Below are 24,572 nucleotides of genomic sequence, written 5' to 3'. Positions count from 1 at the left end.
TATATGCGTAATGTTGAATAATGGATTTCATTTTTTTACCGCAGTAAAATGTTGAAATAAGTAAATATCTGACAGAAAAATGTGTTGTGAATTGAAAAATAACGACACTAAACAAGTGTCGACATATAAGCATTATTAAAGAGAAACCGTGAGAACACATTTCTTGACAAGAATTATGTGTAATGGAACGATAGTTAAACATGACACGAAGTAAGTGTTGTCAATAACCAAAAATGACATTTTATTTATGTTGAGTTATAAATAAATGTGACACATTTAAAGCGTCAATATAACGGTATTAATGACAATATATTAGTGTCGAGTTATAGATAACGGTGACATTTAAAGCGTCAATATAAAGATATTAATGTTGTCGAGGTATAGATAATAGTGACACATCTAAAGCGTTAATGTAAGGGTATTGATGATAATATACTAGTGTCGAGTTATGGAAAATGGTGACATATTGCGTCAAGGTAAACATATTAATGACAATTTGGTATCATCTAAGCATATTTAGTGACACATTTTCCAAAGTGTCGTTAAATAGCATTTCTTGACAGTGGTTTCAATGACGCGAAAATTGTGTCTTTGAATATCTTTATGACTCAAATTTTGCGTCGTTAAAACCCAAATTTTTAGTAGTGGTCGTATACCTCATAAACAGACTCCCCTCTCAAAACCTTCAAAATTAGGCACCCTTTGAATGTCTACTCAATCAACCCCTGACTATAAACACCTAAAAATATTCGGTTGTGCCTGTTACCCTTTACTAAAACAATACAATTCTCGTAAACTCCAACCAAAAACCTCTCAGTGCATCTTCCTTGGTTATCCCTTAGACTACAAAGGTTACCTGTGTTACAATATGAGCATTGGAAAAATTTTCATATCTAGACACGTTATCTTTGATGAGACTGTTTTTCCCTTCTCAATAACCCCAAAAATAGCCCCACAAAAGATAACCATACAAAATCTATAAAACCCCATCAAATACCTTTATCCCTATTCATAAAAGACTCCTCACCTATTCCTAGTATGAGTAATGAAAGTGCTATGCCAACAATCAGTTCTTCAAAAACAGATGAGTCCTATCTAAACAGTGAACCGAATGCTGAAACTGAAATGCGCACAAATGCACCCATCATAAATGGCCATCCAACGCAAACCAGAACCAAATCTGGTATATCAAAGAAGAAAGTTTTTGTTGCTGCAACACATCTCCACAAAAATTCTGTTGATGAAAATGAACCAAGCTCTTACACCTAAGCATCTAAAGGTGCAAAATGCAATGAAAGAAGAATATATGCTCTACTGAAACAAGGAACATGGAAACTCACCAATTTACCACCAAACAAAACAGCCATGCATTGGCTGCAAATGAGTATACAAAATAAAAAGAAATCCCGATGGAACCATTGCTAGACACAAAGCAAAATTAGTTGCCAAGGAATACCATCAATAGGAAGGCATAGACTTTGAAGAGACCTTTAGCCCAATTGTAAAGAAACCTACTGTCCGGATAGTTCTATCTTTAGCTTCACATTTTGAATGGAAACTAAGGCAATTTGATGTTAAAAATGCCTTTTTACATAGTGAATTCTATGAAGAAGTCTATATGCAACAACCACAAGGTTTTGTTGACAAAACAAGACCAAACCTAGTGTGCAAACTCAAAAAATCATTATATGGCCTCAAACAAGCTCCTCAAGCTTGGTTTGAATGTTTTACAATTCACCTATTGACACTTCGCTTTAATGCTTCGAATGCCGATAGCTCATTGTTTGTTCGAAAAATTGGAAAATCTACCACTTATCTCCTACTTTATGTAGATGACATCATAATAACAAACAATGACCAACCATACATTGATGTGCTAATAAGTCAGCTGCAGCAGAAGTTTGATATAACTGACTTGGGAATGTTGAAATATTTTCTGGGGCTTGAAATCCTAAGGAACTCATCCGGTATCTTTGTCACACAAACAAAAAATGCTAAGGATGTACTACAAAGGTTTGGAATGAATGGATGTAAACCATGTAATACTCCAATTGCTATACATTCCTTTAGTAACAAACTAGATAATTCATGTTCAAATGAAGATGCGACAGCCTACAGAACTATTGTTGGAGCCCTCAAATATCTCACATTTACTTGACCAGACATCGTCTTCTCAGTAAGTAAACTGTCACAGTTCATGCACTCACCTGCCTTTACCATCTCACAGCAGCCAAAAGAATACTAAGATACATCAGTGGAACCTCTTCAAAAGGCATACTCTTCAAAAATAATTCAAAAATCCATTCAGAGTAAATGCTTTCTTAGATTCAGATTGGGTAGGAAATAATCTTGATAGAAGATCGACCACAGGATTCACCATTTACCTAGGAGATAATCCCATATCATAGGCTACCAAAAAGCAGTCCACTGTATCTCGAAGCTCAACAGAAGGTGAATATAGAGCCCTTGCAACAACAGCTTCTGAAATTTTTTGGATTCGACAACTCCTTCGAGACTTACATATATTTGGAAGAGAACCTCCTTATTTATGGTGTGACAACAAGTCTGCCATCCAACTTTCTCATAACCTTGTCTTCCATGGTCGAACCAAACACATAGAAGTGGATTTTCACTTTATAAGGGAAAAAGTTGTCCGAAATGACATTACACTGTTGTACATTCCCTCAACAGAACAGCTTGCTGATATTTACAAAACCTCTCACTACCGATTGCTTCCACATTCTTCGATCCAAACTTATGCCTTAAGCCTAAAGTGCATCAGTTTGAGGGAGGATATTATCATGTGTTTACAGTTTTAAAATTAGTTATTATTTTTTCATATTTTCTGTTATTCTGTTTTGATGATATTGTACTATAACAGAGTATTATAAATACTCTCGATTACCATCAGATTTAATCAATGAGAATACATTTTAGTTATTAACCATTGGGCATTAGTTTCAATAGTGATTTCGAAAAAATTGATTCATTAAGGACAGATTTTTATGTTATTATTTCATTGTTTGATTCCACACTTTTAGAAGTGATGAATTTTTGTTTCGTACGGATAGAGATTATTTGAATTTAATTCTCTTTTTTAATAATCAATGTTTTTTTTAAGGTAGTTTTAGGTTTAGAGTCATTAAATTACTAAAAGGAATTACATTTGATATAAAAGTACGAGAGATAAACTATAAAGAGTTAAAAGAAAATTTTCAAAGAGAAAAAAATGTGAAGGGAGAAATTTGGTAGAGACATCCAGAGTTTACTCAATTGGCACCTATACTCGAGAACCATTCAATTCTCATTTTGTACTTAAAAGAAATAATTATAAATATGACAATTAAATTCAAAATAATTATATATAGTAACATTTAAAAAATCAAATATAGCAAAAATATGTTAAAGTCTATCATAGATAATAAGAATCCATTGACCATAGAAATCTATGGCTAGTGCAACTATTTACAATTAAAAAAAAAATTGCTATCCAGTTAGTTATTATCCCTACAATTACTACCTATTATAATTAGATTAAAAAAAATGGATTTGTTCAAAAATAGAAAAAATTGATAATCTATTTACACTTGAACAAAACTACTCACAAAAATAAAATGGGCTTTCAAGTATAATAGCCTAAATTGCTATATGAAATTACACAATAGGCCTTTTTTTCTAATATATTTCGTAAAAGTCCTAAATGAGCTAACATTTTTCACAAAAGAATGGACCAATTTATCTTATTACCCAAATTTTATTAATGTAAACGGAAAAAAAAATTGAAAAATGAAGGATTGGAGATGTTGAACATGTGAAAATGGGGATTATTTGCACGTTTATGGAAATTTCAATATATTCGGCGAAAACTACTACAATTTTTCAAAAACGCTCACAGTCGTTAACCATCTTCAATTTCGAGCTCACAGTAGGGTTTTCCTTCACCGTCTCCAGCAGTTCTAAGCTCCGGATGTAAGCCAATTTCCATCCTATGTTGTGAAGCCATCTTCCATTACGGTTAGTCTATTTTAAAAAAATGAATTTGTTCAAAAATAGAAAAAATTGATAATCTATTTACACTCGAACAAAACCACTCACAAAAATAAAATGGGCTTTCAACTATGATAGCCTAAATTGTTATAGGATATTACACAATGAACCTTTCTTTCAAAGAATAATAAGGGATATAGAAACGTTTTTAGGGGTCATTTTGGAAAATGGCAAAACTACTTTTTCTTTGGATTTTTAGCAAACTGTGGTTTTGCACATGTATGGTTTTCTATAAAATAGCAAAATACCCCATTCCTCGACTGTAATTATTTATGTAATTAATTTGTATTATACATTTAGGAGCCTTTAATTATATTCGATGCGGCAGAGATAGAGCAATCCATATAATAACTTCTTTCCTAATTTTTTGGGACTCAACTAATTGATTCACCATTTTAACAACTTTATTCAATCTTATTAATTTCAAAATAATCAAATTATAGTTTTCATTTTGGAGAATCTCAACCATACATTTTTCGAGTCTTTTAAAAAATATAAAAAAACGGCAAAGTATTTACACTATATATAACAATTTCGAAAACGGAAAAAGCTCAGAGGCCACCGTGTAAAATACAAAAAATGTTTTGTCAACTACATTGTCAACAATGTGCGCGTAATATATTTGCGATCGTTTAGATATGACTACAATTTTTTTTTCAATTTTATCGTTTAATTTGGTTACACGATTGTTTAATTTGGTTACACGATCATTTAGATTTGATCGTTTAGATTTGTATTTGACTATTGTTTGGTACACGATTGTTAAGATATAACTAACCTTATTTTTTCAATTCTATCGTTTAATTTTGTTACACGATCGTTTAATTTGGTTACACGATCATTTAGATCTGATCGTTTAAATTTAGGTGCCCAAATCTAAACGATTTTTTTTCAAAACTTGGTACACGACCGTTTAGATTTGGCTAAACGATTTTTTAAAATGATTTTTTAAAATTCTTTGGCTACACGATCGTTTATTTTTTTTTATATGATCGTTTAGATTTGTCTACACGATCGTTTAAATTTGGCTAAACGATTTTTTTAATTATTTTGGTATACGATCGTTTAGATTTGTCTACTGATGGTTTTTTTTAACGATCGTTTACTTTTATACACGATGTAGATACCATATTTTGGCCATTTATTTTTTACATTTACTTTACTTTACTTTATTACTTTATTTTATTTATTTATTTTTATTAAATTAAGTTGATTTGAATTTGAATTTATTTATATAAAAAAAAGAAAACAGTAATTAAATTTCATATCTTTTCTTTGTTTTCTCTCAACCACTTCCGGTCCTACGATTTTCTCCCTCCCTCTCCACGATTCTCTCTCTTCACGATCCTCCCTCTCTACGATTCTCCCTGTTCACGATTCTTTCCACTTTCCCACTATCACAAACACAATCTTCATGATCTTGCAATCTTAAAAAAAAAGCTACCATCTCAGGGCCCTATAAAAAACATAGAAAAAAAAGAGAGAATGAGAGATTTTTTTTTGAAGAAGGAGAGATCAATTAAAAGCGGAAAAGCAAAAAAAAAAAAAAAAAAAAAAAAAAAAAAAAAAAAAAAAAAAACTATTCAGCAAAGGTAAGTTTTTTTTAGATTGTTCTTCTATTCTTCAAATTTAATTTGTTTTAAATTCGTTAAATTTATTTTATTCCTTCCTCAAATTTTACTGTGTTTAATTTTTTTTAGGGTTAGGGTATTTTAATTTTGTTAGGTTTAGACCAATTAAGTCTATTTCTCATTAGTTTGTATTCTAATTTTGTTGGGTTAAACCAATTGGATATTGTTGGCTGGTGTTTAATTTTTTTTTTAGGTTTAGGGTGTTTTAATTTTGTTAAGTTTAGACCAATCGAATCTATTTTTCTCTCAATTATGGCTCTTTAAGTTAAACCAATTGAATACCAATAGAATAGTGTTACATTAAATTTGTCACTGTGTTTAATTTTATTAGGAATACTATCACATCAAATCTGCTTCCGTGCTTTAATTTTGTTAGGTTTAGGTCATTTGTAAATTGTTACATCAAATTACCTATGCTTTAAATTTGATTTAAAGTAAGCCATTTGATTAAAATTTGTTAAATGTAGGGTTTAATTTGGTTGTTTTTACTGTTCATTAAATATGTTTGATATTGATTGATTAGATTGGTTGAATGACACTGTATATTATTTACTTTCCAAACATTATTTCTCAAACATTATATATTTCTAATGTACTATATTATTTCCAATATTTTATTTTTGAATATGTAGATATTATCTCCAACTTATTTGGCAACATATATTGTTGGTTGTATTATTTGTCATATTTGCCAACTATTTTATATTTTATATTTTATTTATGGGAAAGAGTAATGTTCATTTATGGATTTTATTGTTAAAATTCCATAAATACATGAAATTTCTCAATTTTTAAAAGCTAATAAATTATTTTTTAAACAAAGTATATCTAACAATTTTATATTTTAGAATGTGACTGAGTGTGTTTTCTTTAGAATTCATTGATTCTTTAGATACATGAAATTTTCCATGATGGAGATTAAAATATCAAAGTTTGATATTTTAATATTCTTGAGGTAAATAAAAAAATCTTTTTAAATAAAAATTAAATTCCATTTTTCTAATGGCTCTCATGCCACCCATATAATCATCAATTCAGACTTAGTTTTTTTAGCTATGAATTGATAACCATGAGACATTTAAAAAATATCAAACAAAAAAACTTTGTTTTGTGAACCTCATTAATTTAGTTTAAAAGATAAATTTTGGTAATCATTTTTATGGGTGTTGTAGGGTGCTAATATCTTCTCTACACACAACTGACTCCCGAACCTTAAATCTGAATTTAAGTAGACTAATTTTTCTGTGGTGACCAATCACACCTTAATATGATTGGTGGCGACTCCAAACCTTTTAAATATTAAAGATTAAATGATTGGGATGTCGGCCGCTCCGCGTTGCGATCACGTCGCAACACAATATGCTTCAGATTTTTCTATTTTTTTGTTCACGTTCATTTAAATTTGGTTATCCAAATTTAAACGACATACAAAAAGAAGAAAGACGATGGAAAGAAATCATAGAGAAAAAAAGAAAAGAAGAAAGATAATGGAAAGATTAAACGACGTTAAAAAGAATCAGAAAAGAAGAAAGACGATGAAAATATTAAACGACGTAAAAAAGAATAAAAAAACGATTGAAAGAAATCAAAAAATTAGAAAAGAAGAAAGACGATGAAAAGAAATCGCAAGAAAAAAAGAGGAAAAGAAGAAAGACGATGGAAAGAAATCGCAAGAAAAAAAAGAGGAAAAGAAGAAAGACGATGGAAAGATTTAACAATTTAAAAAAAAGAATTGAAAAATAAGAAAGGTTGTGCAAAGAAATTGCAAAAAAAAAAAAAAGGAAAAGACGAAAGACGATGAAAGAAATCGCAATAGGAATAAGACAATTTTCATCGCAAGGAAGAGAAGAAAGATGGAATGGCAAACCTGGAATGTTTAAAAAATGACTAACTTTATGACTTATTACCCAGGTCGTAAATAGTTTGGTGTTTTGTTAAATATATGTAAGTTTCCCTACATTTTTCAATCAAAATAACCTTAATTAAATTTTAAAATAAAAAATTATTATTTTTAGATTCAAAATTTAACCATGTCAGCAATAGATAAAAAATAAAAAATTATTATTTTTCAATCTCAACGATAAATAAAAAATATTATTTTTTAAAATTGGAAAATTTCAATGATAGATTTTATATCAAAATAACCTTAATTAAATTTCAAAATAAAAAGATTGTTATTTTTCAAAATGTGAGAATCTCAACAATTTTTCAAAATTGGAGAATTTTAACAATAGATTTTATATAAAAATAACCTTAATTAAATTTCAAAATAAAAAAATTATTATTTTTTAAAATTTAAGGATCTCAAAGATTTTTTAAAATTGGATAATCTCGACCATAGATTTTATATAAAAATAAACTTAATAGAATTTGAAAATAAAAAATTATTATTTTTCAAGATTTAAAAATGCTATGTTATCCCAAAATAACAATTAATTAGTTGAATCTCAAAATAAACAATTATTATTTTAAATTTAGAAGAATCTCAACCAAATTTTATTTTAAAATAACCTTAATTGAATTCAAAATAATCAAATTATTATTTTTTGAATTAGAAAATCCCAACGAATGACTAACAAATAATATACAAAACGGTTTTCATATTTCAAAATAACACTAATGGTTAATTGTTTTATTTCAAAACAACAAAACGGTTTTTATATTTTATTTTTTCTACTAACCACTTCCTTTTCAAAATTAATCAATCCAACTCCAGTTTTTACTAAAATTCTCTCTAAATTTCATTTTGGCAAAACTCTTCCCTCAATCCTGTCATTTTTCTCCCAAAAACTACAGCAATCTTTTTTGATCCAATGGGGAGGTATCTTCGAAGAGGTTATAAATACAACATTTTATCCTTTGTTTATTTTTATTTTTTATTTTTATTTACTTTTTTTATTTTATTTAGTTACTTTATTTTATTTTATTTTCAAAGTTGGATTTGAATTTGAATTTATTTTTTTTTTAAAAAAAGAGTATTAGTCTTCTCCCTATTTTTTATCAACTCACCCAATTTTCTCTGCCACGATTTTTTCCTCTCCGTCACTCTCCCACTTCTCCACTCTCAAAACATACCCTCATTGCCCTGTAAAAACAAAGAAAGATTTTATTTAGAGAATATGTTAGATTGAGATCAATTGAAAAGGTTGAAAAAAAGCTAAGGAAACTATTATGTCAAATTACTCTTCAAAGGTAATTTTTTTTTTTTTAATTTCCTCTCTTTCCCTTCCTTTTTAAGACTGTAAATAGTGTATTTTTTTCAAATTTGTTTTTGTTGGAATTTGATTAATTGATTTTATGGTGACTTTAATTTTGTTATGGATTAGGGTTAAGCCACTTGGGCTTATTGTGCTTTTATTATTGCTTCAAATTTAGCACCAATTAATTTCAATGTGCTTCAAATTGATTACATTTAGCTCATTTGAGTTTATTTTGCTTTAATTTTGTTAGGTTTAGGCCAATTGAATTTATTGTTGCATCAAATTTAGATTCAGGCCAATTGATTTCAATGTGTTCGAATGTGTTAGATTTAGCTCATTTGAGTTTACTACCTTTGTTTTACTTCTTTATTTTGTTAGATTTAAGCCAATTGAATTCAATTTCAAATTTAGGAGATTTAGGTCATTTGAATTTATTTTGCTCTTTAAATTTGTTAGGTTTAAACTAATTGATTTAAATTTGATTTAAATTTTTTAGATTTAGGGTTTAATTTATATTTGTTAGATTTAAGGTTTAATTTGAATTTGTTAAATTTAGGTTTTAATTTGGCTGTTGTTAATTTTTTTGTTTACTGTTTATTAAATATGTTGCATGTTTGAAATTAATTGATTCGACTTGTGAAGAGAGAATAGTTTATTAGATTTGATATTTATTTCGCAATCTGCATATTACATTTTGTATTTATTTTCCAAACCTATATTATTTCTTAACATATATATTATTTTATATTATTTAAAATATATTTATTCTCAATCTGTATATTATTTTCCAACTTGTATATTATTTTGTTGTATTATTTGCCAAATCATTTGTCAACTGTTTTATATACCAACCTGCATTTGTCATATTTCACATGTTTTGCTATTATTATTATATTATTATTATTATTATTTATTTTTCAATTTCGATAATTGCAAAATGTATGAAAAATTCATTTTTCTTTGCGATATGTATATAAAAATTTGAGAGTGGAAATAAGTAATGTTCATTTATGGATTTATGATTTAAATTTCATAAATACATGAAATTTCTCATTTTGAAAAATTAATTCATAAACTGTTTATAAACAAAGTATATCAACAATTTTATATTTTAAAATGGGACTAAGTAATATTTTCTTTGGAATTTATTAATTCTTTAGATATATGAAATTTTCCATTAAACGCCTATTATGGAGATCAAAATATCAAAGTTCGATCTTTTGGTATTCTTGAGGTGAATAAAAAAAATCTTTTGAAACAAAAAGAATAAATTCTATTTTTCTAATGGCTCTCATGCCACCCCTATAATTATCATTTCATGTTTAGCTTTTTTTTTTATATGTGAATTGATTACCATGAGACATTTAAAAAAAAACCAAATAAAAAACTTTGTTTTGTGAATCTTAATTTAGTTTAAAAGATAAATTTTGGTAACCATTTTTATGGGTGTTGTAACACCTTGTAACGCCCCTAAAATTAAGATAATTTTGGAGTTAATTATCTTAGTTTTGTTTAATTAGATTTAATTTATTGGGTGTTATTTTGAATTCATTCAATAAGAATTATTTGATTTTGTGGGAATTGAAATTAATTAAAATATTTGTTGGATGAATATTTAATTAATTAAGAGGTTTTGGCATGTGGTGTTGTTGAGATTGAATTAAATTAAATAATTATGAATGTGATTTAATTACATTGTAGAGTAAAAATTTTGTTGGAGATTTGATAATTATATGTATACGTGGATATATATACATATATATATATATTATAGGAAAGGAAAAGATAATTATATTTGTTGAAATATAATTATTTAAGAAAAAGATGATTTGATTTTAGAGAAAAGATATTTATTTAGGGAGAAAAAAGGAAATAATTATATTTTGAAAAAAGATAATTATCTATAAAAGGATATTTATTTTCACGAAAGATAAATAATAATCAATTATTGTGGAAGATAATTAGTTATTTTGGAGAAAGATAAATAATAATTAATTATTATAGAAGATAATTAATCATTTTGAAGAAAGATAATGAGAATAAAGATATATGTATATTTTGGTATTTTATATATATCCTAAAAGGAAAAGAAAATAATAATAAAAAATATTATTGTTATTATTTGGGTTTATAAATAACATTGGAATGCTTAAGTTGAAAAGAAAAGGAAAAAGAAAAAGGTTTCATCTTCTTCACTAACATAACCTTCTGTCGCCACCGTATCACCAGTTTTAGTTATGACTCGTCCTTTTGGCAAGGTTTAGATGATTTTTCAACCTCTATTTAGTCAAGTTTAGTAAACTAAGGTAATTAAATTAATAATTTATTAATTTAATTTTGGATCTAATTTGGGTTTTTTTAAAGGTTCAATTGGCTAAATTTTTTAGATTTAATCTTGGATTTTTCCCAATCAAGGTTGAATTGATTTGAACCTTAAATCTGAATTTAAGTAGACCAATGTTTTTTTTTTGTGACCAATCACACCTTAATATGGTTGGTGGCGACTCCGAATCTATTATTTATTAAGATTAAATAATCGATGATGTTGATCAGTTCGTGTCGCGAAAGAGGTAAGAGGTCAATGGATATTCAATTTGTTGGAGAGTTTCTTTCATTTATTTCTAATTTTTGTATGTGAATTAAATTTGCATATAAAAAACAACTTGTTTTGATTCTTGTTACAAATTCTCTTGATATTCCCTACATATTCATCAAATTTTCCTATTTCAGTTTCCTTATCGAAAACTTTCAATTTCCCATCTAATGTCGTTGACTTAGTAGATTTGGATTCGTGTGCTGTAGACCTCTACATAAAAGAAGGTTCAATTTTTAGCAGTAAAGATGCCTTGAAGAAAGCTATTTATTTATTTGCTATTTAACGTAATTTTGAGTTTAGGACTGTCCGCTCCAATCAAACTTCTCTTGAACTTTCTTACAAAGACACTTCTTGTCAATGGTTTCTTAGATCTTCTATTTATAAGAAGAGTTCTTTATGGATTGTTCGAAAGTTTTATAATGTTCATAAATGTGCTATTGACGATGTAAAGAATTCTGATAGACAGACAACTTCATGGATAATATCTGAGTGTATGAAGACATTATTTAATATGAATTTCACGACTCCATGTCGTCCCTCAGAGGTAATAAGCTTTAGGAAAAAAAGCACAGGGTTAAGAGATCACTTATGATAAAGCGTGGAGAGCACATGAGCTTGCATTAAACTCAGTGCGTGTCTCCAAAGTCATCATATGCGTTTTAGCCTGCATTCTCCAATACGTTAATTGAAAATAATCCAGGTAATTAGCTTTACTTTATAATTACAGTGTCACTAAATCATATTCAAAAAAGTCTATCATACGTTTATTGATGCAGGTATGCCTTACCTTATAATTACAGTGTCATTACATCATATGTATATACGTATTGTTACTTTTTTATTTAGGTACATATACAGCCCATGATGTAAATGATGATGGCACATTCAAATACTATTTTATGGCTCATGTTGCTTCAATTCATGCATACGAGTATAGTTTTCCGATCATTTCAGTTGATGGTGCAACATTGAAGAACAAATTTTGTGGTACTATACTAGCCGCGTGCCCGTTGGATGCTAACTCAAAAGTTGTTTCCCTTGAATTTGGTATAGTTGATTATGAAAATGATGATTCCTGGTGTTGGTTTTTCCAAAATTTAAAAGCTGCATTTGGTGAGCATAATGATCTTGTAATTGTGTCTGATGACCATAGAAGTATTCCAAAGGCTATAAGTGTTGTCTACAATTCAGTTGAACATGAGTTGTGTTGTTTTCATATGTTTAAGAATCTTAAGAAAACTTACAAGTCAGCTTCAATTGAAGGAAATATTCTATAGTTGTGCTAGGGCCTACACAACTATTGAGTATGAATATTACATGAGGCAGTTGAATGATATTTCTCCTTTCATAAGGATTGAATTAGAAGGACTAGGCAAACATAAGTAGTGCATGACATTTTGTACAAAAAAAAGGTACAACTTGATGACCATGAATATATATGAATGTTTGAACAACGTTCTTAAGGATGCTAGTGAGCTAACTGTTGTTGGCCTTCTTGAATTTATTTGAAGTTTGATTCAACGATGGTTTTATAAACGTCGTAGTAATTCTAGTTTCCAACGTTCAGCATTAACCTCTTATGTTGAATGTATGATACGATAGGCATTAAAGGATAGTAGGTCAATGGATGAGAGTGATTTACTAGTTGTTTACATACTTAATTAATTTATTTCATGCTTATATTTCACTTGTTTAAATTTTTGGTATTTTTATTCAGAGATATCTCATTAACCAACATGAGTTTGAAGTTCATAGTGGTACCAAACAATATTTGGTCAACATTCTCACCCGAAATTGTTCCTGTCGTCGTTGGGATTTTGATGATATACCATGTTCCCATGCTTACAGTGCCTTATCTTTTCAGAACCTTGGACTGGAATCATATACACATAATTTTTATCACATTTCCAATTCAATTTTATTATATAGCAAGAAGACCCGATCTATTGGTAATGTGCAACAAATTTCCAATCTATATAGTTCAAATGATGACCCTATACTTCCTCCCAAAGTCAAATGTCCATCTGAGAGGCCAAGAAAAAAGAGGATCAAATCTTGCTTAGAGAATAAGAAGACAGTACCTTAATGTGGGGGCAGTGGTCACAATTTAAGAGTATGTACAAATCCAATACCTCGTTGAGGTTGATTATTATTATTATTTTTTTAATTTGCACATTCAACTATTGTTATTCTTTTGGAACATTTATTAAGTACTTATGAAATTTTTTTTCTTATGAATTTTGAGTTTGATTTTTTCTTTTTTGCACTTTCAGCTATTGTTATTTGTTTGAAACATTAAGTACTTATGAACATTTTTTCTTATAAATTTTATTATGCTGATTATATATATACTTGAAATTTTATTTCCTTTTATATTTACAACAATAGTTACACTATAATTATAGTGGAATAATGTTTCTATGTGTTTACTTTTTGTGTAGTTTTAGGTAATAACGGTTACGTTGTTTAAATGTATACTACTTTGTCAATGTTATTTGTTTCATGCATAATCTGTTTCTCAACATTTGTTATTAATTTCAAATTAATTTATGGTAGAAAGATAACTTTGTGTGTGTGTGTGTCTATATATATATATATATATATACACACACACACACGTATATACATACATATTGATAACAATGGTTCAAAGAAATTAAAATTAAAAATTTGTTGCATTAATTGTATACAAAGGTTTTAAAGCTAAACAACTACATAAAAAAGAAACAAGTTTTGTGATCCGATAAAGAAATAAAACACTAATACGTTTTCTAAAGTATCAATGAAAACCAAGAAAAAAATAGATTAATGTTTCCAAAGTCAAACTGACTTCATCATAAAGGAAATATATATTTACTGATCACATCCCTTTATGCTTGACTCAAGTGAAGATCAAACGATGGTGCATATTGTAGATAAAAAATAGAGAGAACTAGTGAAGAGTGCTAGTGATGGAAAAACTCTGCTTGTAAATTCAATTTTAAATAGGTCTTATATAGGCTCAAGATACATAAAAAATAGCATGCTAACCACCCAAACAAATACCATAAGACTAGCCTAAAGAATAGAAACCTAAAGACGACCAACTAAAAAACTAATTACAATCAATCCTATTTTTAACACCCTCCCTTAAACTAAAACTATGCAATTTAGTATTTAGTTTAAAGAAGTAGAGGAAATCCATGTAAGCTTCAAAGCTTTAAGAATGTTGATAATTTGAGAGGCTTGGTTAAAATATCTGGCACTTGATCTTCACTTTTACGGTAGCTTAGGTTGATAATTCCATCATTTATAAGATCCCTTAAGTAATGGTATCTTACATCAACATGTTTGCTTGTCGATGCAAGACAGGATTCCTTGAGAGCTTGATTGTTGTTGTGTTATCACAATGAGTGATATATGCTTCTTCTTGCTTATAGTGCAAGTTTTCAAGAATGTTCCTCAACCAAATGGCTTGACATGCACATGATGTTGCTGCTACAAGTTTAGCTTCAGTTGTAGATAATGTGACAATTGGTTGCTTTTTGGAAGACCATGAAGCTCCTGAACCAAGCATGAAAACATAGCCTGAAGTATAGCTCCTGAACCAAGCATGAAAACGTAGCCTGAAGTACTCTTTCTATCATTTAAATCTCCTGCATAATCACTATCACTAAAACCAACAAGGTTTAGTTTTCTTCTTCTTTGATAAAGTATGCCAAGATCAGAAGTCCCTTTTATGTAATGTAAGATTCTTTTGGCAGCAAGGAGATGAAACTCAGTTAGAGATTCCATAAACCTGCTAATTAAACTTATTGCATACATAATACAGGCGTTGTAGCTGTTAAGTACATCAAGTTTCCAATCATTTGCTTATAAAGAGTACTGTTGACCTTCTTTCCTTCATGGTCCTTTGTGAGCTTCAAATTAGGTTCAACTGGAGTTGTGGCTGAGTTGCAATTCTCCATTTGAAACCTGTCCAAGATCTCTAATGCATATTTCTTCTGATTGATGAAAATTCCTGCTACTGATTGTATTACTTCAATGCCGAGAAAGTAATGCATCATCCCTAGATCTATCATTTCAAACTCTGCCATCATGGACTGCTTGAATTCTTCAAACATAATCAAGTCATTTCCTGTGTAAATCAGATCATCTACATACAAACATACTATCAAAATCTTGTTTGGATGTTGGAATTTAATAAATAGAGTATGTTCATGTAGACATTTTTCAGATCCAACTTTAATAAAGTAGGCCTCAATTCGACTGTACCAAGCCCTAGGAGCTTGCTTCAATCCATACAAAGCCTTCTTCAAGTGATATACCTTTCTTGCATTACTCTGTTGAACATATCCAGGGGGTTGATCTACGTAAACTTCTTCATTCAAGTTGCCATGCAGAAAGGCTGATTTTACGTCCATTTGAAAATTTTTCCAATTGCTTTATACTGCCAATGCTACCACCATTCGAATCGTATAATGTCTTCCAACTGGAGCGAAAACTTCATTGTATATTCAATGCCAATTTTTTGTTTGTACCCCTTTGCGACAAGATGAGTCTTGTATTTGTCTACTTGGCCATTTTTATTCAGCTTCGTTTTGTAAACCCATTTAACACCAATGGATTTTTGCCCTCTAGGGAGTTCTGATAGCTCCCAAGTGTTGTTTTTCTCAATTAACTTAATCTCTTCATCCATGGCATGCTTCCATTTTATATCTTTTACAGCTTCTTCAAAAGTTAATGGATTAAATTGTGATAATAAAGCATAATGGACAAATGCCTCATCAGAAATATCACTACTAACCTCATAATCTTCCATCCAAGCTGGTCTCCTTCTAACTCGTTGTGATCTTGAAGAACATGCACCTCCTATTTGAGACTCAATAGCCTTAAGCTCAACTGATTGTTGTACTGAATCTTCAAGTTGAGGTGACAAAGATTCATCACTATCTTCAAGGTTCACAGGTACTATTTGTTGCTTTAAAGTATCTATCGTCCAATTCCAAGTGTTTAGTTCATCAAATATAACATCTCGGCTAATTACAATTTTACCTATGATTGGATTGAACAGTTTTTAAGCCTTTGATTGCTCACTAATGCCTTTGTCATCTAGCTTCCTTCTTTTCTTGTGAGGAACATGTGCATATTGAATGCACCCGAACACTTTAAAGTGATCAACTGATGGTTTTTATGCCCATCCCAAGCTTTTTGAGGAGTCATGTTTTTAACCAAAAAAGTGGGACTTTGATTCAAAACATGAACACCCCAATTTACTGCTTCTAACCAGAAATCTTTTGGAACTCTCCCATTTGCAATCATACTTCGAACCATGTTGAGGATAGTACGGTTTTTCCTTTCAGCAACACCATTTTGTTGAGGTGTGTAGGCTGCTGTCAACTGATGCTGAATTCGATGCTGAGCACAAAATATCACAAATTCATGTGACATGTATTCTCCTCCCACGATCTATTCGAAGGGTTTTGATTTTTCTCCCAATTTCATTTTCAACAACTGCATTAAAGCTCTTGAAAATTGAGAATGCTTCAGATTTTTTCTACAAGAAATAAACCCAAGTTTTTCTGAAAAAATCATCAATGAAAGATATAAAATATTTTTTCTTCCCATTTGATATTGGGTTTAATGGACCACATATGTCAGAATGAATCAACTTCATGGATTTATGTGCTCTCCATGCTTTGCCTTTTGGAAAGCTCTCACGATTTTGCCAACAACACAATCTTCACATACTTTTGTGGGAGGAGAAATTTGGGGAAGACCATTCATCATTAGCTTTTTAAAAAAGACTTGCAAACCTTTGAAATTCAAGTGGGCATGTTGCAAATGCCAAAGCCACGTGGGGTCTTCATCTACATTGGTCTTGAAACATAACTCCAAACCTTCTAGTTTGAGTGGGAACAACTTGTTCATGGCCATTTCAACACGAGCTATCAATCCTCTTCTTGGATCATATATCTCACAGACACCTTCTTTAATAGTTGTGACATAACCCTTCTCTTGTAGCTGTCTAACACTCTATAAATTGCTTTTCAAATCAGGAATATAAAAAACATTTGATATGGTTTCAACTTTGCCTCTTTTGGTCTTGATTTGAATATTTCCTTTACCTACCACATTTACTTTAGAATTATCACCAAATGTCACGATAGAATGATAACTTTCATCCAAATGAGAAAAGAGAGATTTGTTACCACACATATGATTGCTGCAACCAGTGTCTATGTGCTACATGTTAGGTTTAATCTCCTTGTTATGGTGGCACGTCATCAATAGTGTTTCTTGCTCCTGTTTCTTTATAAAATTGGAATGCTCTCCTTTTTCATGGTTGAGACTTGGTTGTGCATTCAGACTTGTAATGACCAAACTTATGGCAACGATAACATTGAATGTTGGACTTATCAAATCTTGAGTTGTTAGATGTTTGCTTGTGTTAGTCATGCCCACCACCTCGTCCTTTTCTTGACCACCTTCCACAACCTCGACCACGTCCTCTATTTGATCCTCTCCCTACAGAGTTTTCACCATGAGTTGAAGTTTTCAAGGCTTGTTCTTCAGTTGGACCTGTATTTGACATCATTCTTTACTCATGCACAAGTAAAGAACTTTGTAATTCAATTGAACAAACCACATATGCAAATTTCCTTCGACTGAAGAATCTTCTCAACCATAGCTACATCTTCAATCTTCTCTCCACGGATCCGCATCTTGTTTACTATAGCCAAGGTCCGTGAGAAATACTCATCCACGGACTCACCTTGCTTCATTTGAAGAATCTCGAACTCTTTGCGAAGAGCTTCGAGTTGCTGTCTTTTCACCGTCGTTGTGCTTTGATACTTTTTCTTCATGGAATCCCAAATTCAATTGCATGTATCTTTTTGCAAAATAGTCTCCAGGATGACACAATCAATGGCTTGGAAAAAATAATTCTTTACCTTGAGATCCTTCAATTTTCATTCCTCTAGCTTCTTTTGGTCTGCTTCTGACAGAACAACTCCAGCAACTGGTTCATTCACTCCTGCTTCAACAACGGTCTAGTACTCTTTGGACTACAAGAAATTCTCCATCAACATGCTCCAATAATTATAATGACCATCAAAGAGGAGAATTGCTGGTTGTACATAGTTGTCTGAGGCCATTGTTTATGCTTGCTAGCTATTGTAGAAGATAAAGGAATGGGAGTTGATTTAATGGTTAAGAAGAAGATGCCATAACTTGGCTCTGATACCACTTGTAGATAAAAAATAGAGAGAACTAGTGAAAAGTGCTAGTGATGGAAAAACTTTGCTTGTAAATTCTATTTTAAATAGGCCTTATATAGGCTCAAGATATATAAAAAATAGCATGCTATTTCATGACATAAAATTATAAGATATCATTGACTAATTAATTTAAACAAGATCATGCTGCATTTTATTACCTCTTCGCTTGTATTTCTACATCCTTTTGTTTTTTATTCTTTTTCTTCATTAGGTTGTTGTATTTCCTTGTTGACTAGATTAGAAGCTACTGCCTGGTGTTGTTTATTTCTATCCCTTTCATCCCCTTCAATTTCATCATCCTTTCTTGGTTGAAATTTTCACACCCTACAAGATGTACTAACATCTGGATTTTCTTTATTCTCGTATTCTTTTTGTTCTATACCATCAAGCCTCTTTTGAAATTCAGTGGCTATCTATCTAGATTTTAAAGGCATTAGTATGTAATCATTTTTATTGAGTATTTATATGTAATAAATCATGTAATTAAGATGTAATTATACTACATACCATAAATTGTTGGCTGTTAACTTGATCCTCTACATGCGCTTCTATTTTTTCGATCTTACTCACTATCAGATTCATTTTCTCCATCAATTGTTCCATTTGATTTTCAGTAAGGCTTGGTTCTTCATCAAAACTTGTTGATTTTCATTCAATATTTCATTCATCGCTTGGATTTTCTCTATTATTTCTAGCCATTCCAATGTAAGATCATTGTCAATTGAATAATGTCCCCCTCTATTAATTGTTAGGTCCACTACATGCGACTGTGATCTACTTTTTTGAAGTTTTGCTTTAACTTCAAGGATGTAATTTTTTTCTTCCTCCAAGAATGGTTCAAACCATGACATTGTTTGTTCTTCTTTTGTTGTTATAAGTGGACATATTTCAAGCTATAGGATAAAAAAAAATATATAAAAATTGTTTATTATTGTGTACTATTTAAATGATGTTGATTATTAAAAATAATTATAGTGTAATACTTAAAAGACATTACCTCAGGTGATCCAAATCCTTTCTTCTGCAAGTCCGTCCATTTTGGTTGACTATCAATTGCCCAATTTATTATTCTTGGTATCTTCATTCTGACTCTTTTTGCAAAACAGTTATGTCGTGAGGTCAAAGTGGGAATTACTTTATAAGCCCATGCAAGGATTGGAAAGACAAAACCACCTAATGTCATGCCTGTAGCACACTTACTAGATGCTGCTTTGTGCATTGCATCAACTAAAAGGTCAAAGGCTAACCTACCCCAAGGATATGTTCTAAAAAGTTCTTCATCATCGACCATCAACACATTGTCAATGTCTACATATACACTATCCCGTTTAGGCAAAAGGAAACTCTCCAAGAAATATAGTTGAGTCATTTTTAATCTATCAATGTCAGTTCCAGTCTTACTAACCTTGAAGCCTACATTGATATACACCCTCATTATTTTGCTTTCTCCATCAAAATACATGTCTTTTATATGACCCCCTCCCTTGATATCATCCTTGGTTATCTTTGGTAAAGGTCCACAATTAAGCCATGTTATTAAAGCAAATTCTCTAAGATCAAATCTTATCACTCTTCCTCCTATTGAGAAGTTCAATTCTTTGGAAGATTTTGGTTTACATTGTTTTTGTATAAGATGCATCAACAATTGGGAGGATTGATTTGTAATTGCAAAGTCAAGGAAGTGTCCAAAAGGTGTTTCCCTAAATTTTTCTAAGAGACTATCACCTAGGTTTTGCTTGATGTTTTCAATTACTTCTTAGTTTCAAGGTTTATCCTCAATGGTCCATTTCTCTTTTGGATTGGAATAAGGTATAATCCATCCTAAAACAATAAAAGACATAATGAATATGCAGCCAGTCACAACAAAAATATATGCACTTCGAATAATTAATTTATAATTATACAGCCAGTCACAGTACAAACATTTGTAGTTCTTCTATTTATGCAACTATTCACAACAAAAATATATGCAGTTCAAGAATAATTAACCTATAACTATTCAGCCAATCACAATGCAAGCAACATATTCAATAATAGGTAATCTATAATTATGCAGTCAGTCACAACATAAACAACATAATCAGTTCTCATGCATCCGGTCAGTTCAAACATAAATATATGTAATTCAATAATAAGTAATCTATAATTAAATTTATCCGAACGTAATATTAGTTATTCAGCCAACCACCCTCAATACAATTAACTAAAAAATATTTCCAAAAAATATTACTTATAATAGAGGGTTATTACAAACCTCAATTCTTTCTCCAATACTGATAACTTTTTTTGAACCATGTTTAGTCTTCCTTGATCTTTCAAGGTCTTTTTTAACTCTTGCCTTCAAGGTTGGTTTTGAAATGATTTCTCCATGGCTTTCTGGTTGTTCCCAATCTCTTTCTTGCTTTCTTTTTGCTCTTTTTCTTCTATATTATTTTCAGTATCTTCCATCTCGTTACTATGATCCTACATTTTAAATATCCCCACATTCACATCAAATAAATTTCCAGAGGGATCAAGCAAGAGGAATTATAATTTTGAATTTGACTCTCCACAGACCAATGATGTGAACAATTACAGGTATGTATGCTCTAATTTGTTGTTTCCAGGCCCTAAATTAATAAAATCTTTGTAGCTACTTGGAATTTTGCTGGAAAATCTCCTCCAAATCATTTTAGTTTTGATAATTGGCTTATGAGCTCAAGGTATAGTTAAAACATAATAAAAAATACTAGTACCTTGTCTTCTTGATCCATAACTTCTTTTCCCTTTCTTTTAACTTCTTCTGGTTGTTTTATCCTCTGTAAAATAGTGTATGTATATTAAACTATATAGTATTTTTTGTCGGATAAATGTGATTTAGATTTTAAATCATAATTTTTTTTACCTTCGTCTTCGATCTTTTTTTAATTCAGATCTTTCTCGCTTCTTCATTTCTTTTAATTTCATTCTTTCAACTGACCCCACTTCCATTTTGGTGCTTGTTTCCTGTATAACCAAACATAAATAACATAAGAGGATGAAATTTAGAACTACTTTTTTTTACATTGTTTGGTTCATGTATGAACAAACATTTTCAATTAAAAACAGAATACCTCTTTCGAACTATATAAACTTTCATATATCTCGTCAGAATATCTAGTCCTCTTCCAGTAATCCCTGAAGCTCTCAATCGATTACTTCGTCTCATCATGATATTCTTCTATTTTCTACCTTTTAATAATGGGAAAATAATCATTTTAAAAGGATATATAATATCTTTGATTTAGTTTTTCTCCAACAAAATAGGCTAGATTATTGTGTTTATTTTTAAAATAAAACATACCATAAATCTCGTGTAATTTAATTATTCAATAATAAAAATTATTAGAAAATAGAACCAAAATCTCTCCTAAAAAGCATAAATACCGTTGATACAAATGAAAAACGGGAACAAAAATAGATAAATACCGTCGACGTTTCTCAGTTATTCTTAAGCTTCTTTCAACTTCTTCTTCCTTCAACTAAAAGACAAAAAAAGATTGAAGAAGGAAGAACCAAAAGACAGAAGAAGAAGGAAGAAGGAAGAACTAAAAGACGGAAGAAGAAGGATGAACGATGAACTAAAAGACTGAAGAAGGAAAAAGGAATAAAAAAAGGAAGAATGAAAAAAACGAAGAAGAAAGAAGGAAAAAGGAAAAAAAATGAGAAAAGAGTTCTTGAGGGAGAGGACAGAAAAAGGGTTTGAAGGCAAAGAGGAAGATAAAAAAACAGAAAAAATGAAGGAGAAAAGACAAAAGAAGAAGTAAAAATAATGAAGAAGTTACAAAAAGGAAAAAGGGTTTGATGAAAGTGTAACTTTTTTTTCTTCTTACTTCTAAACATAGGGTGTATGGCTAATGTAGGGGTATTGTTGGTGTTTCATAATTCTTATATTTCTTATTATTTTTTGATTTTCCATTAAAAAAACAGTGATCTTGCTATTTTTCAAAATCACAATTTCAAAGTTGCTATATACCTAGTTAGCCCTTCTTTCTAATATATTTCATAAAAGTCCTAAATGGCTAACATTTTTCACAAAAGGATGGGTCAATTTACCTTATTACCCAAATTTCATTAATGTATATGAAAAACAATTGAAAAAGGAAGGCTTGTAGATGTTGAAAGATGAAAAGGGGGGTTATTTGCACGTTTATGGAAATTTCAATATATCTGGCGAAAACTACTATAATTTTTAAATAACGCTCCCAGTCGTTCACCATCTTCAAGTTCGAGCTCACAGTAGGGTTTTCCTTCGTCCTCTGCAGCAGTTCTAAGCTCCGGATGTAACCCAATTTCCATCACTATGTTGCGAAGCCATCTTCCATTAGGTTAGTCTATTTTTAAACTTTGTATATAAAATAAAATGGAGTATATTTGATGGAGATCGTATTTCTTTTCAGTCTAGAACCGTCTTCTTCAGACTATTTTATTTAGAAAATGAGACTAAAGAAGCATTTAGGGTTTATTAACAATCATCCTTTGTACTGTGAAATCGATAGATGTAAAGTGTTGTTTTACTCTTAAAACCACAAATTAAGTAATGCATGTTGTATATATTTTGTTATGATGTTTCTAATCTTAAAATGCAACTTCGAAAAGAAACAAGAAGTGTCTGGCTATGATGTTTTTAAAGTTCGACTATGTTTTCTCTTAATAATGGATGTTGTTTCTATCAAAATCGTAATATCGTAAATGGTAGTTTATATTGTATACTAATCTGTACATGCAGTTGAAAAAAAATGGTGTGTCGAAGCGAAAGATGTCTAGGATCAATGTTGAAACATATTAAATCGAACAAGGATGATCCAATTCTAATCACGATGCAGATGTATATTTTAAAGCTTATGAAAGTGTATTTGAAATGGTATAAATCGTTAACAAGATATAATATGTATATATATGATAGGAGGAAGATAGATATGAAGAACCAATTCAATATGAACCATTGCAAACTGTATATCTAGACGATGATGAACAAGAATTAAGAGGACCTACAGGTACACAGATTGTGCTGTACCAAGATAAAAAATTTGTGAAACCAGATGTTATCTTTGAAACATCGGAGGCAAAGATGCCAACACATGACAAAAGGAAACAATGAGAACTAGTGAGTATATTAGAAATTTAATGAAGTATATATTTCATCTTATATGTGCTGATGCTTTTATTATATTTGTTTGTAGATAAATGAAGAAGAAACATCATATGACGTACCGCTTAACGATTTATTAGAGTTTGATGAGGTTTACTTATGTTTAGTATGGATTGAAAATGGTTTATTATACTATTAATGAATCCATAAATTGCACGTTAATGGTATTCTGTTTTCTGCAAGATAATCTACACATTGCGAAAAGGAGATTGTTTGAATTTGTATTGAAGGGGAAAGGGAAGGGCGAGTGAAACTCAAAATGTACGTGTGATATCAAATTTAGTTGTATTTGTTTTTAAGAAACTAACGTTACATTAATATAACGTTTAAATGTTTATATAAAATGTAGGTATCTAAGAAGAGAAAGAGAGAGTGTGGTTAAAGGAAGGGAAGAGAAGAAGGATCATACTGAGCAGCTTAAAAAAATGATAAGAAACCATAGATGGAAAAAGAAGGAACAAAACATATGAAGAAAGGAGGAAGGAACTCAAACGAAAAGGTATATGAAATATATGTATATAAGATTTGTAAACAGTAAACTGTAAACAGTAAACTACACTCATTTTTCATTGGAAATTGTTATTATAATTTAAAAACTATATTATTAATATGCTCTCAGAAATCTACTGAGAAGAAAAAAAGAAAAAAAAAAACACTAACGTAGATGAT

At 30.1% G+C, this 24,572-nt stretch overlaps 2 long non-coding RNA genes across 2 annotated transcripts; both read right to left on the bottom strand.

Moving 5' to 3' along the window:
* Window positions 1–14,423: 14,423 nt before the first annotated feature.
* On the bottom strand, window positions 14,424–18,743 carry LOC127148393 (uncharacterized). Its single transcript, XR_007819356.1, has 3 exons — window positions 16,261–18,743; window positions 15,782–16,184; window positions 14,424–15,609 (listed from the first exon to the last, which is right to left on the bottom strand). It is a non-coding gene; the product is annotated as an uncharacterized LOC127148393 (long non-coding RNA).
* Window positions 18,744–20,916: 2,173 nt separating this feature from the next.
* Window positions 20,917–21,705, bottom strand: LOC107990512 (uncharacterized). The gene is made up of 3 exons (XR_001762101.2): window positions 21,618–21,705; window positions 21,469–21,531; window positions 20,917–21,196 (listed from the first exon to the last, which is right to left on the bottom strand). It is a non-coding gene; the product is annotated as an uncharacterized LOC107990512 (long non-coding RNA).
* Window positions 21,706–24,572: the final 2,867 nt, after the last annotated feature.

Source organism: Cucumis melo, chromosome 3, assembly GCF_025177605.1.
Source record: "Cucumis melo cultivar AY chromosome 3, USDA_Cmelo_AY_1.0, whole genome shotgun sequence".
Taxonomy (NCBI): domain Eukaryota; kingdom Viridiplantae; phylum Streptophyta; class Magnoliopsida; order Cucurbitales; family Cucurbitaceae; genus Cucumis; species Cucumis melo.
Note: the sequence above shows the minus strand (reverse complement) of the source record. Positions and strands in the feature narration are given on the sequence as shown.